Here is a 15,911-nt window from a genome sequence, read left to right as displayed (position 1 = left end):
ACCTGATGAAAATTGAAATAAAATTCTAAAAACCTGTAAGGATTGCAAAGGCCTGAAGTGTGCAGTGAGGTGAGAGAGTAAACCAGCAATAACTCCAGCCTAATACACCCTAAAAAAAAAGTTAAAAGAATGAAGTCAGCAGAAAGTGGAAGTGTCAAAGGTCCAGAAACTGCAGAGTGAAGACAACAAGACATGTACACACTTGCATCTCTGACGTTATTTAAACTTGTACATTGAAGACTGCATTCTCACCAAAGCTGTCAAAATCTGTTTTTGAAAGGGATGATTTATTATAAGCAAATGCTATTAATCTTGGCTTATTATATACCACTTTCTCTCTGGGCCAGAATTTTCCATTGTATTCAACAACAATGGAACAGCACATGCACTGGAAATATCTGCTGATTTTTCAAACTCCCACTGCTAAACTTTGGAGTTTAACTCACTTTAAGATATGCAGGCAGCTCAAGACTTTTTTACAGCTGCTGTTTCAGGAAAAGAAATGACATTTTTCCAACCATTGTTCTGACTTCTGTGGTTCTCAGTTTCATTGAAAGAGTCTGTCACAGTATGCGTTAATCTAACTGCCTGAAATGTCTGTCTAGCATTTGACTTTTGTGGTTTTTTTTCCAGGAAGCATGTTTTGAATCCTTCCTAAATGATTAATCAAGAGTTAAAAAATGGATTTGTCACCAATAACCTCATTTAAATTTTGTTCCAGCCTTGACCTTCAAGTAGATTTGCATCCGATACTAGACATCATCTCTATGCTAAGAAACTATAACAAACTACATCATCTTTGTCAGCCTAAGATGTGATCCACAATGTTTATATATGAAACACTGCAGAAACAAGATAAATCAAGATTAGATATCATCATCATGCAAAAATCTTTACACAGTTTCTTCAACTTTAACTTAGAAGGACAATTTCTGCTTAAAAACAAAATCCTTTTTCCTCATTAGTAAAGACATTTCAGGTTTATACAAGCTAAAGCCATGACTATTACAGCAAGTATTACCAAAAAATACATTCCACTTGGCCTTAATCACTTGGGTTATGTGGAAGACATAAACCAGATTATGAAATAAAATGGGTTCAGTTTTCACTTAGATGAGGATGTATTTCCTACATCAGAAAAGTTTGTTTTACATGCTGTATTAGCTGTTTAAATAGATTCAGTGCATATACTGTAATGAATCCACATATAATGCACTCAGGAATTAAAGGCTCAGAGTACTGGAATTAAAGGTTCCATTATTTTTCAGGTAATTTATTTTGCATCACTGTATTATTAGATTGAGGACAGATGCTTTGGCCCTTTGCCTCAACTCTGCAGACGGTTCACCTTATTTATGTGAGTACTTCCTATAAATCCAACAGGTCCCAAGGGTATAGTTAAACATGCACATAATATTGCCGGATCAGGGCCCTCATCTTGATTTGCTATGCTCACTGGATGCAATTTTTCCCTGCTGTTGCCAGACTCCTTGTTTGTTAATCATCTTTCCAGATGATTACTCCAGCTTTCCAAGTCCATCTCTGTGTGGGGCCACATGTAGATCTAGCAGGTAACTCCTTCCTGTTTCTTCCTCTTTCCCTAAGCTTGATGTTTCAATGCATCCAATTGACTTCCCTACCTAGAACTCACCTTTCACAAGACCCCAAAGGTATTTCCTCCTGACCTCACCTTGTTTGAATGCACTTAGTCCTATAAAAATACAGACAAATATTTTGTTTTGGCAATATTTTATCTGAAAAGAGAAATTTCTATGACAACATTAGCAAGGACTTCGGCAAATTTTAGACACTTGGTCTTACTGCTTTAGCAAGACTTTAGGAAGTTCTTTTAATGACCCTGAAAACTTATTATACTGGCTTGTTGGGGCATCTGGGGAGTCCAGGAGGTAAGAAATAAAAAAGAATGAAGAGAGTTGTGTTCTGTTTTTAATCCAATTCTCTCATACGTATCGCCCTTCCATCCCTTCCTTTCTTTTAGCTGGCATTTCCATGCCTGATAGGCTTTCTAGCTACTTCTGAGGACAATGTTACTGCAAATAACAGAGAGGTGCAATATGTACATTCTGCCTGCACACTATAAGCATCTCAAGCATCATGTAATCATTACAAAACTCAATAAGGACAACACATTTTTCTTAAAGTTAACAAACTGATTTTTTTACCCCTGTTTATGGTTGTGTAGCATTTGCAGAGTAGTCCATTGGGCAGTAGGAAACTGCCACAGATTTCACTTTTATTGCACTATATTAGCATCAAAGTCACATTCTTTTCACTTAGTAAATAAGAAAGAACTAAATTTGTTTTAACTTTGTCAATGCCTGTAGTATTTCTGGCTAGGTAAATCAACCACTGTCTGCCATCCTTTGATGCAATATTAAACTGAGGACATGAATATTTAGAGACATTTAATTTTCCTCTGCTCAAAAACATAATGCAATAGTCCCTACGTTCCAGTCATATTCAAATAAAATTATTTCCTATTTTTATCTACTGAATTCCAACCAACTATGTGGCTCCCCATGGCTATATTTTGCCCAAGATTAATACATTATTCTTTAAATTATATTACTGCCAATGCATCAACTGACAAATACTAAACTTAAGTAGTTATTTACACAGACAAAATTAACAAGTCACTTGCAAGGAAATTACTAGTCATCAGTAACTGCTTTCCTAACTGATTTATGCCTAGAAAAATGTGAAGATTTGGAAAGTAAATAATATTGACCAATAGCGTTTATAATGGTGAACATTTTGACCATTCTTGTGCTTTTAGAGCATAAGATCAGAAAGAAATGAAATTCATAGACTAGCCACGTGACATTCCTGTGTAAAGAGGAGCCATCTAGGAAGACAAAGAAAACATGATAATCTTTTTTTCTTGCTTTTACATCAGAGATGAATACAGAAAGAGTCAGCTTAGTCTGCAGGTTTATCCTGAAAGTTACTGACACGTAAAACCAGTTTTGTTTCTGTACACTCTTTCCAAAACAGTTCTTTTTTGGATAAACTTTTAATTGACTGTTGATGGATAAGGAGGTGAATGTTTAAGACTGCTAACATCCCCAGGAGCTGCCAAACAAACACTGTGGTTCTCAGCCCAGAAATCAGTTTTCATATCACAAAAGGTGTTGGATACTCAGATTTAGAATATTAATATTGCTTCAGAATAAGGAAAAAATATTCCAAGATTACCAAATCCAACCAAAAACAACAAAAAAGAAACTCAAAAAAAAAAAACCTACAAAACCAAAGTATCTAAAGTTATGCTTTTTTCAGGTTTTTTTCTTGCAGTAAATGAAGACAGATCCTGTTTAGTATTTGGGACATTTTGATTGATGTGTCTCTTCTTCCAGTCTTCAGGCAAGACTATTTTTCCTTCTACCTAGTTGGATTCCCTCTGGTAAAACTTTTATTCTATATCTTTTATTCCTGAAAGTATTTTTTCATGATTTATCATCATTAGAAAATAGAGATCCTATTAAACTTATTAAATGCATCTTGAAATTAATTTACTATCAAATCCCTTAAAATTACAATAACATATCAAATTCTTTCCTGGATAGATATACCTGGAGAACTTATAGCGAGTTTATAGATGTTTTAAAGATGGAAGTCTGCCTACAATCTAGACAACATAAGCGATACAGAATATGAAAAGCAAACAACAATCCTGTTCAGAAACTAAGTGTGGTAGGTACATAGTACATATGAGCTGGAATATATCCATAATGAAAACAAAGGCATCAGCATTTTGACTGAAACAAAGCTGACAGGTTATGGAAATAAATATCCCAGTGGCTTTTTTCATCATACAACTCTAAAATTCCACAAAGAAACAAATTATCCATCTTAGGTGTTCCTCCCTAGTGAATACTAACTACTAAAGGCTTAGGATTTATCGATTGCAACCATTCCACATGGCAAGCATGCTTTGCAGTGTGCCCAGCAGCCTTAGTTTCGATTGATCCAGCTAGGGGCATACTGAAGCACACTGTAGGTTTCTCTTAGGCTATGCACCCACCTTTCATTTTCTATTCGTATTTGGAACACGGCCTAAGTGCAGAAAGTATTTGCTTCACAGTTTAGATAGAGCCAATATCAGCATCTTCTGAAAATAAACATAACTCTTTTATTTGCACCCAGATTTGTGAAGTTTTCTAAAGAATTGGTAATCACGGATACGGGAGGAGATCTCTGACAGCAATCAGCTTTGATCTTATAGTAAAAGATATAATGGAAGTACACATTGAAGCTAAGAATATTCAAAATAAAGCATTTCTTTTTTGAAAGTTCCAGTGGTATTTATTCTTTAGAATTACTTAGAAAGGCAAGTGACAATTTCTTTATCACCTGAAAGCCTTTCCTCAAGACTAAACATCTCTCAAAAAGATAAGCTATCTCACAGAGATAGCTCAAATTTGACATTTACTGGGAAAGTTTCAAGCATCTGTTTAGTGTCAGATTGAGGCAGGGTTACTGCACAAGTCACTTTGGCTCCGGCTCTACAGTGGTATGAAGAACATCTCCAAGAACTATGGGCATTCAACAGCGATCATGGTCAAAATTTCAGTTTCTCATTTCTTCTTCTTTCAGTGACTCCTAACTCTGCAGAATGCAATGTGCTCCAAGAACTTTAAGAATATACAACCAGCTCTTAAACATTTTGCTGATTCATAACCTGAAAGAACTGTTAACTGCCTAAGACAAAGATTCCACATCACACTTAACAAAGCAAGAAGTTGAGGTTATACTCCAAGGCATATGTGGCTCATTCAAAACTTATGTTAGTTACATATTTTGAATATGCACACGGAGGGAAGCCAATTCTTTAGAAAATATTTACACCACAGACTTTTCCTCATTACTTTCCCTTTGCTTTATTTTATTAATATGGTAGTTACCATCATAGTTCAAAAACATCTTGTGGGTACTTAACATATTAACACATATTATTATTACTCAGATCATAAATATGATATCACAATCCTACATATTCACTGACTTGATAGGTAGGCTACATGACCGATTTTAAGTAAATGCCTAAATTTAATATACAGAAAAGCCAATGAATCCAAGCATTACCATTTAAAATATCATTGTCTAATCTCTATAACCACTGCAAATAAACAAAAATTACTGGAAATCTTTGATTTTTTTGTCTGAAGGTACATATTGAGGACACTTCTGTGCTGAAATTCTTTAAGCCTCTTTTGTATTTAAGAAGCTAATATTTGGAAAAGAGGAAAATTCCTCTTGTATTTTTTCTACCTTTTAAAGTAGCTTTGATATGCAAAATAATATAAATATAAATAATTTCAATCTTTATAGGTTGAATAGGAGAGAAAAAGGCCAATTCAGGACAAATTTAAGGTAGAATTGCCCATTTATTATATTTAGAAAGATATAGGTGTTTTTCTTTTTAACCCTTCAGGTTCTGAACTCAAGGGATTATCTGAACTCAGTTTTTATTTTTGATGCTATTACTTGATAAAGAATTGCTTGCAAAGGTGAATTACAGAGCTCCCCCCTTCAAAAAACAGCAACAACAACAACAAAATATTTTTTACTTTTAAAATATCAAAATTTACTTCACTTTCTGAATTTTGATGTACTTGACTCAGAATTTTGGTTCTTCTTTTAGGATTGTGTTACAGAGTGATATCTGCAAGGCATAAATAGGGTTATTGTAAGAGTCTTGGTCTAGGTGTCACATGATTACAAAGGAAAAAGTATTGAAAAAGAAGGAAGAACAGTTTTAGAAAAAACTGTTGGCATGGAAGGAAGAAGAATGTGACCCGTCCAGGAAGAGACGTGTAGGGAAGTAAACAAAAAACACAATGCCAGTGCCTGAATGGTACTAAATTAACTAAGAAGCATATTGGAAGCCATTATTGCTCCCCATAAGATCAGAATAGCTCATGTACAGTATAAATAAATTAACTGCATTAGCAAACACCAGGTTTCATATCATTGATTTCTATAATAGTACAGTCTGATCAGTTTCAAACATGTTTCCAATCATTTCAAGTGTGTATGCAGTTTTTTCTTTTTCCGTAATGCCTATATGTCTTTTTATTCAACCTCTTTCCACAGTATTTTTTGTCAGACAAGACAAAGTTACAAAAAGTGCTTTACCAGCAAATGAAAATTTTACATCTTGGCTGAAACATAGTAACATTAAAAATCAGTTTTGCAAGTGAAAAACTACATGGAAAATATTTCTTCTATTTGTCATGTCAAGCATTTACCACAGTGTTGGACTGTTCTCTGTCTGACATCAAAGAGCCATGAGCGCTTCAGTGGGCAACAAACAGGCTCAGTACTCATGCCAGAGTGTTTTTTACTAAATCACAAATTATTCTATAGAGCCTAGGTTTCATGAAGAAGCCTTTTATCCAAATATTTTCCTGGTCCAATTTATTGTAATGTATTTAATCTAACTTATTTCTGGTTTATAGAAGAGCAGAACATTAATCACATTGCCTTTTAGTTTTCTCTGCAATTATACACAGCTTGTTTTTGCTCTTCCACACACCACTGTAAATCAGAAGTAAATTTACTGAATTAAGTGGAATCCACTGGAACAAACTGATATAACTAAGTGAAGAATCAGGTTTTTATACTTTAATTCATTGTTTCTGCTTTCTTTCCTTCCTTGCCCCCCATCATTATTTTAGCACAGAGCTAACGAAGGTCAGTATATTTTGCTTTCAGACTTGATCATGGTTACATTTTTTCTGTATTTATAGGGAATGAGATGGATCAAAGAACTCTAAATCAGCTGCAGAAATAGCTAAAGCTTGCTTAAACAACAGCTGAGAAACACTTTGCACGCACCATTTGACCTAACCTCAACTCTGCCCTTATGATGGATGAAGAAATGTAACTTTCTGGCTGAACAATGAAAGTAGTGGGAAACATTTACCAGCACAAATTATAATGGTAGATGGAGTACTATGTTCATTTATGAAACCCCAGACTTTCCAAAAAAATATCTCTTCCAACCAACCAGCAAACATGGAAATTCTTGACTTGAAAAGAAAATTCTTTTCCCAAGAAAATGCAAATGACAACTGAAAATAACACAACTCCAGAAAATCTGAAGTCCTAGATAATTATGCTTGAAGCTCAGTTTATATCTCAAGAGAAGCTCTTACCTATACACACATAAGAAAATTAAACAGTTCAGGGGATATGTTTCCCTGACGTGTTGGATGCAGTGAAATCAGTACGCAAGGCAAATGGTGCAGTCAGATCACAATATCTTCATACAGAGAATGTCAATCAAAGTAGTTAGTTGATGCAGGCTGAGCTATGGTTTCTTTTTTAAAACCTAAATTACTATTTCGAGCAATTACTAACAGAAGGGGGGAATCACCCATTGGCTAGCTTCCATTTCGGATGTGTGGGCTAGTGCTCTCACATAGAATCGTAGAATCATAGAATCATAGAATAATTTGGGTTAGGAGGGATCTCGAAGATCATCCAGTTCCAACCCCCCTGCCATGGGCAGGGATACATCCCACTAGATCAGGCTGCCCAAGGCTGCATCCAATCTGGCCTTGAACACCTCCAGGGATGGAGCATCCATAATTTCAAAAATCAAATACTTTCTCCTGTGGCCACAGCATTTGATGGTTTTCACACGAATAGTTGCAATTCCATGATTAAAGAGAGATTCTTTTTTTCTGTATGTTTCATTAAAGACCTTCAGAGCACAGAAAAGTAAACTGAAAGCACATCCAGTGATCCTGGATTCACTGTGTACACGAACTTAATGATTAGTATAATATCTGGCTTTTGTTAGCACTAGTGATGCTTTTTTGCCAGCAAAATTACCCTGCTAGAAAACTATTTTCCCTTGTGTGAGCATGTATTTCCTCATTCTTCCATTTGATAAAAAAAAATAAATTTATATGTGACATCATTTCCTTTTCTGTTTCCTATAGTAGGATCTACCATACCACCATTGTGGCACTAGGCTTGAATTTTCCAGGTCTCTGCTAAAGCATTTTTCATGACAGCCCAGGGCTGCTGTCAGTAGTCCACCAGAGCATTACATTAAAGAGTAAGAACCGACCTGGTTTAAAAATGTTTAATTTACCTCTGCATTCATGGGAAATGGAAAATAAAATTTAGCATGCAGAGGGGTCTACAGGGTCCATCGGTAGTTTGATTGTTTGTTTTTCAGATGTATAGTACTGCAGTGTCTGACTGGCAACACAAATTACTAAACAAATAAATTCTAATACTTTAATTTACATTTTAGTTTAAAAGGAAACTGCTTACCTTTCCCAAAAGATATATCAGCTTCATGGTGTTTGACAGTAAGTGAAACAGATTATATGTATATCCAAAAATGTGCCACTCTGGCTTTGATCTTTTGTTTGTGGTATGCAGCTGCAGTTTTAGGCAATATGATAAAGCAAATGGGCCACACTAGATTTGGTAACAACAATAAAATGTTTGAAAAATATTTATGGTAAATTATTCAAATGTTCTTCTCCCATCAAATGTTCAGAACATTAACAAATTTCAAATGCTAAATAGTTGCAAGTGCTTGGGATGTTAAATCATTCATTAAGGGAGTGAGCTCATCTGAATGTTAGTAATTATGAGATGGATATAGTGACATGCATCTTCAGATGACTATTCTTCAGTTATTGGCCATAACCCTGAGTAAGGCTCAGCATCTTCAACTCATGCACTTTACTGAAAGCTGAAGCACAGACAGTAATCATGACCCCAGGAATTTTCCTCAGAAGAAGAGTCTGTTCTGGTTAGACTCTAGACTCTGCTGCACAAGGATCTGTTCAGTATTCCTCACAAAAATGTCAGAAATACCGAAATAAGCTCAATTGCAACATTTTCCACAAATAACATTTGAAATACCTTGCATTCTCATTATAAAGTAGTGTTTAGATGTGGCTCAAGAAAGACAACTTAAAATAATCACTACATAGAAAAAGTCTTGTTTCTCAGGATTCCACCCTGTAAAAGACCTATGGCCAAGACACGCACTGCATGTCAGACAAGGTTCACCCTAAACATACTATACTCAGAGAGGCTGATATCCCACCTTTCTGTTCCAGCACCTGCATACTTCCTACAGAGTGGGCTAAGCAAGTGGGAAACAGTCAAAACTGACGCCTGCCAAGGTCTCTCTGCCCATCTGACCAAGGTTCAATTCCTCCCACACTGACACTCATTCCACCAGCTTATGGTGCAAAGCAACCAGCAGCCATCCGCCTGCAGACAGAAGAACTGACTCAAAAGTGGCAGCTGCTTGGATCCCTCGGCATTTTGATCTGTTCATGAGCCTTGCTAAGGTTTAACCACAGGGAAGAGGAATAAGCCTTCCAAATCTCTGGAAAGATTTCCTGGAATGAAGGTTGAAATCTGAGGTGATCTCTCGTTGATGGAAGTTGACAGGTTGAAATGCTACTTGAGCTTTTTCCTTCTTTGCCTTTTCCACCTCTTTCAATCTAGTACTATACTTGCTTTAAATAATTACACCAGGCCTGTCAGCCTTTTACTTGTTTTAAAGAGGGATTGCATGTTTCTTTTTACTCCCTTTCTCCACTTACTTGTTCCTTTTTCTTGGAGTTATTACTCAGTTTGTCTGTGTGTTTCTGTTATTATCTCCTCCTACAGAAACCTGTAGGACTGCAGCAAAATTGAAGAATCTCTCCACTCCCCAAAAAACTCCTTCTCAAATATGTCATTTTTCAAAATTCAGGATTTTTCAAGGAGTTTATTAATTTCAGACTCAATGATGTACTGATGCTAGATATACACTAGTGAATCCTCTTTCTGATACATAGGCTGGTTCACAGAAATCTCTTCCTCAGTTCTTGTTGTCAGACGATTCTCAAGTTCAATTTCGTGAATTTTTCCACTGGCCACAACCCACTCTTAGCGTGTTTTGCTAGTCACGTGGTGGAGAAGCACCCTAAAATGTTCCTGAAATGTTCCAAAGGCCAAGTGGCCCACCTTCACAAGTGGTTTTGTATGAGTTCTTCTGACATACGTACTCAAGTCAGCAAGAGTATAGAGTTCAGATAGGCTTGACATAGCGGGTAGGAATAGAGTATAACTATCAAAGATAACATTCATCATAGTATATTGTTCAAAAAAAAATCCACACTTTTCATTCTAATAGGTAGATATATACCGCATAGGAGCATGAGTTGCTCTTTAATGTAGCAATAGACTGTGTTGGCAACATCATTCCATTAACATTGTCCTAAGTCTGTATCACCAATAACATTTCTAATAACTCACTGGCAGCATGACTGATTTCTGGAACAAGAATCCAAATTCAGAATGGACAAAAAGTTGGGTTTTTAAAGGCCCTATTCAAAAATTAAATAATCAAAATATAATAATTATCATAAATACTTCAAGTGTGTTGAATAGAAAACAAATGAGGGCTATAGCAATACTCACCTTCACAATGGCACTACGAAAAGTTTGTTTACTTCAGTATTCATTAAAATTATACATAAATATTCACGTGTTAATTAAGGAAAATCCTGTAAGGGCTGAAATTCAGCAATGCTGAAGATTAATAAGATGTTTTATTTGTTTTTATTCAAGCAGACAGGAATCAAAAGATGCATGGAATTACATCACCTGAGCAGTGTGCCATGGAAAAGAACTCATTAAGCAAATGTAGAGATCAAAGGTGAAATTTCTCTCACAGTTGAAAAACTAGAAAAAAAGTGGAACCATATTAGCATCTTTCTTGGCAGTCAGGGGAAGGGCAGAGAGGCAGGAGAAATCCTCTTCATGTTGGTTTCACTGAAAACTGATTTTCAGACACAGGACTGGTGAGATTTGATCCTGTGGAGCTGTGACACTCACTATGAATATAATGATGTGTTTCATAATATTAGCAGTATAATGAATGAAATGTAGTACAGTTTAAATAACAAATCAGAACCCATATGCCAAAAAGCACACAGTACAGTGGAACACACGGAAATACTCTTTACTGGGATAGGAAACCATAATAATACACAATAGAGCTGCAGAGAAAAAAACTATACCTGACACATAACCAGGGACACAGAAACAATTCCTTTAAGAAGTCATTTTTTTCCTTCCTATGTCTTAAGGATTTATTGTGTTATTTCTGAATTGTTTCTTGAACAATTTTTTTATAAATGTCAAGATTTCAACTCAGAGTCCCTAGCTGGGAAGAAAGTAGTGCTGAAATGTTTTAAAATATTGCTTAGAACCTTTCAACCATTCATGAATTTAAAGAAAGTCACATAAACATGAATCTTAGTCTGATTAGTAAAGATAGTAAACTGTAGCAATGTTAAACACTCAATGGATCAGTCTGGACAGTAATAGACAGTGTTTGTTCAGCTCATCTTCACACTCTAGATAAGGGTTTCTTGATGGCAGCTATTTATGAAGCAAATTGGAAAGATCCACTGTACCATATCAATGCCTTTTACATTGATAAAAATGGAAATGATGCAACGAGTGTGTGTATGGGGGAGTGTCTTGCACTTTTATTAAGAAGTTGAATAAAAACTCTTGGACGTATCTGGCAATACTGAAATAAGTTCTAGTTTTATTTCAGCAGGAATTTTTCCAAAAGAAGCATCAGGTAGTAGTGAGAATGAAAAGCAGGAGCCAGGATACTTAAAATCTGTTCCTGTGTGGAGGACACCTGACACAAGCCAACCTTTCCTGATTCTGTAAAAAGTTGCCAACACATGAGGCAACCCCAGAGAAATCCAGTACAGTTTTCCTATTTCTTGCAGCCTGCTCATTTCTCGCTGTTTTGGAAGTGCATAGCCTTCTCCTTTCCATGCAGCTGTTGAAGGGCACACTGCTCCTAAGTTTTGCTTTGACCTTTGGTTCACCTGTCCAATGGCATGGATAATGAAATAAGGTAATCAAAGAATAATTAATATTTATGGAGTACTCAAAAATGCTTTGTATGAAAGCTGCAAATCTCCTCTGATATATGAAAAACAAGATTGTCATAGAGAAAATTCTGGCAGTAGTGCAGAGGCAGCTGATGATGACAACTTTATTTTGTCTGAGTTGAATTAGTTAATGAAAATCTTCCAATGATATTCAGGTAACATTTCATATTGTCCAAACTACCCTCATTGTTCACTTGAGAAAAATCATGATCCTCCAACCAGAAACACAGGTTATCTACAAATGAGCAAAGCACACTGGAAGCTGAATCTGCTGCAGATATAGAATCTGAATTGCAGTAATATAGCAGAGCATGAAGTGAAGCTGTATTCATATTTTAGGCAGTCCTGTGAGAGGCGAGGAGTTGGACTCCATGATCCTTATAATTCCCTTCCAACTTCACGTATTCTGTAATTCTATGAAGATAGAATGGTGCAAAACTTCACAAATTCCCAAACATCAAGCAAAGATTATTATTTTGAAGATGGATATTTCAATTTCATTTTATTTTATTTCATGCAATATGTTCGGTCGTCCTAAAAAGAGATGCCTAATTCAGTAGCACTCTCACCAAATGCAGAGCTGAAATTGAACCCCCAGGTCCACAATGGATGTCAAAAGAGGTCTTGGGTGTGGGTGGCCCATTAGTGCTCACAGAATCCTCACAATGACTACATCTTATTCAGACCCACAACATTAATTTAATTATAAAAATTACTAAAGGCCCACATAGAAAGAAAAAGAATCAGTACCTTACTTAACATTACCACTGTTTCACAGTCACCCAAGAATCTGAAACACAGATTCAGATTCAGATGGCCTCCAGGACTAAGCAGTTGGCCCCTTATTTTCTATGTTGAAATTGTTTGTACAAACCTTCAATGAACTTTGCCTTTTCTGTTACAGAACATCTGCTAACATTTTTCAGGCATTGTTTATAGAATTCTTTAAAGGTCAAGTGTGATTTGGCTGAAATGCATCGTGTCATCATGTGATGTTGATCACAGTATTAACACTTTCATTTTGATTAGTTTCTTTTGTGTGACTGCAAGAAGCATATGAGTACTGGAGGCGAGATATTTTCTTGTTTTCTCTCGAAGTGAGGATTCCTTTGGTAGTAATATTGAATGGAAAATTCCTGGAGGAAAACCCTGTGCAAGACTACCTGTGTTAGATTCCAGCAGGAAGCAATCTAGCACTCTATTACCTTAGTGGTTTCCCTGGTTCTTGGGAACTGGCTCATTATTTTGCAGTTTGGCACAAAAGTACAAACTGGAACATTTCTTTGAGATAATTCTTGCACCAAAGTTGAGGGCTAGTCTCTCTATTCCTGGCAAGGGTCTAAACGCTCCGGTAACTCCTTGAAGCACTAAAACACTGGTTTAGTAAGACTTTAGGTATTAGCTCACATAAACGTGTTAATTCAGTTTACAATGGCAAAGAGATGACTAATTCAGGCATCTCTGAAATCAGAGATCTGTTATAAAATCACCCAGATACTCTGGTCCACTTCTTATTTCAGCAAGCCATCTCAAAAAGTTATTAGCTAATCAAATGTGAATCTTACTTCAAAACTTGAAACTATTTCACAGCAGAATTTGATAGGAGGATAAATGTAATTGCTTAAAATCTTTTTTTTCTTTTTTAACTTTACAATAAGTGAACCTACATGTTTCATGACCACTGATGCTAGATAGTATACACACAAGTTTTCCTTTTTTCTTTAGGTATTTTAAAGCTAAAATCTAAAACCACTTGGAAATTAATCCTGTCAAATCTAAATTACAGGCTTACTCTCTAATACAACATGAATAGCAATTTAATGTGGACCTGATCTAGATCCAAGTATCGTCTCATCAGAAAAACAGGACAGCTCCAGTTTGAACTTCAGGATTATTACCGGATGCTCGGTTAAATATTGACAAGAATTATATCAATAATAAGGAATAAGGGTTTTTTTGAAAAATAAAAGGAGTATGGTAAAAGCACGTGATAGCTGGTCATATACTTGCTGCTTACTCATAACACAGAATATTAAAGGAATACAACAGAAATATTAGTAAGCGCAAGTTACATTTATGAAAAGTCAGAGTCAAAGAACTTTCTTTTAAGGCATGGGTTTTTTCCATTTTTTTCCATTTTTTGTGAATATAAGCTGGGGTAAATATATGGGCCTCCATACAGCAGATTTCCACCAGCAGATAAATTCATCCATTCACCAAGTATCTACCATAAACAAATAAACTTGACATAAAAAATAAATAACAAAAAAAAAAAAAAAAAAAAAAAAGAAATAGCCCTAACATGTATTATTGCTTCTTGGCTAAAATGTTAAGACTCCTCTGCTGGAAAGATTAGGAGTATATCTAAATGTTCCAGAAACTTCTTGTACAACTTCAGTTTTTATTGTGGGCCAGAGATTTTTCCCTTAGATAAAATCAACGCAGAACTGGATTCATGAAGAGTCAAAGTCAAGAAGCGGAAGGCACTGAATGCAGGTAATAATTTCCGCCAGTATGTTTCCACAGCTCCTCTGTAATAAAAGATCTTCAGCCGTGTCAAACAACAGTCGGCTAAAGTAGTGGAATACTGTCAGCGGAGAGTCCACCAGGAGGTCATTTACTGCAGACAATGCAATGGGGGTTAGCCCCAGGAAACAGCCTAGAAGGAAGGGAATTGCCTCAGCACAAAGGTATACACAGCTTAAACTTTGAACGTCTGGCATTTCAATGAGGTACCTAGTGTTGTAATTGCAGAAAATAAACCATGAAGCACACATCAGCAAAATTTAGGGAACTCTCATGAACAGTAGGTAGCAAAGTTTGGAACTGTTTGAAAAAATGATGTCCAAGGCAAGGACAGGATTTTCATTACTATGACAAGTGTTGCAACAAAGCTAGTGCATGTTAAAAACAAATCAAGTTAGAACTGTTTTAAGACCACATATAGATTGTTAAAGTGATTCTTTAGGTATCAATCTTAGGGAATACTTTTCACTCTATTGCATTTTTCCATTGTGATGAGATCTCCTCAGCTACTGTTTCAATAACGTTAAAGTTAAGCTTGCTTTCATCACTGATCTATAATTAGGTTGGCTATTATTCTATGGTTTCTGTAGAGGCATATGGTTATCTCACTCTAACAAGACCTACAGTGCTTCAGATTCTGTATATTGCTTCCTGTCTGACTTCTGGTTTCCTCATTTTCTGCAGCATTTCTTGGGTTGTCTATATAAGGAAGGAAAAGGAAATCAAAGTCTGTGTTTATTGTGCTTCCTGGAGATTAATATTCCCCTATGGATAGGTTTGAAAAGATTTCAGCCATGCTTGTCTTGTGTTTTCTGTGAAAGAATATACCCCAAGAGCTACAAGGAAAATTATTCAGACTTGCTTCTGTGTATTTGTCAAACCACTATTTGTTTTATTTTATTGAGTTGCACCAAGGGAGTACCAGTTAACATTGATCTGCCATTACTACAACAGATTTTTTTTTCTTCTTTTATTTCTCAACTTTTCTTTTTTTTCCAGTACTACCCAGAAGGAGTTAGGCATCGGAAAGTTGTAAAAAGCAAAACTATTTCCTGGTCATGTTCTTTCATGTTCTGTTCTCACTACAGTTGGCAAGGCTTTGGACCCAGAGAACAGAGAGTTTCATATAGGGCTTTCTTCACCCCAGAAAAGCCCAACAATAAACATTTTATAATAAATTCTGTTTCTCAGAAATGAGCTTTTCTCGTTTTGCTCTAATACTCTGCTTTGCTTCCTGTTTCCTTTGGGTTCCGTTTTTATTGTTTCAGTGCAGCAGTTTCATTGCCAATGTCAACATAAAGACAGGAGGATTTCCAGTTTATGACAGGTCTGACAGTCGTGCCTCCAGTGCTTCTAGCTGGAAGCTGAACAAGTGGGCCAGTCCAGATGTTTTTGCAATGAAAGCATTGATTG

The sequence above is a fragment of the Cuculus canorus genome, chromosome 4 (assembly GCF_017976375.1).
Source record: "Cuculus canorus isolate bCucCan1 chromosome 4, bCucCan1.pri, whole genome shotgun sequence".
NCBI lineage: Eukaryota > Metazoa > Chordata > Aves > Cuculiformes > Cuculidae > Cuculus > Cuculus canorus.
The sequence above is the reverse complement of the archived record's forward strand: the minus strand, read 5'-3'. Positions refer to the sequence as shown.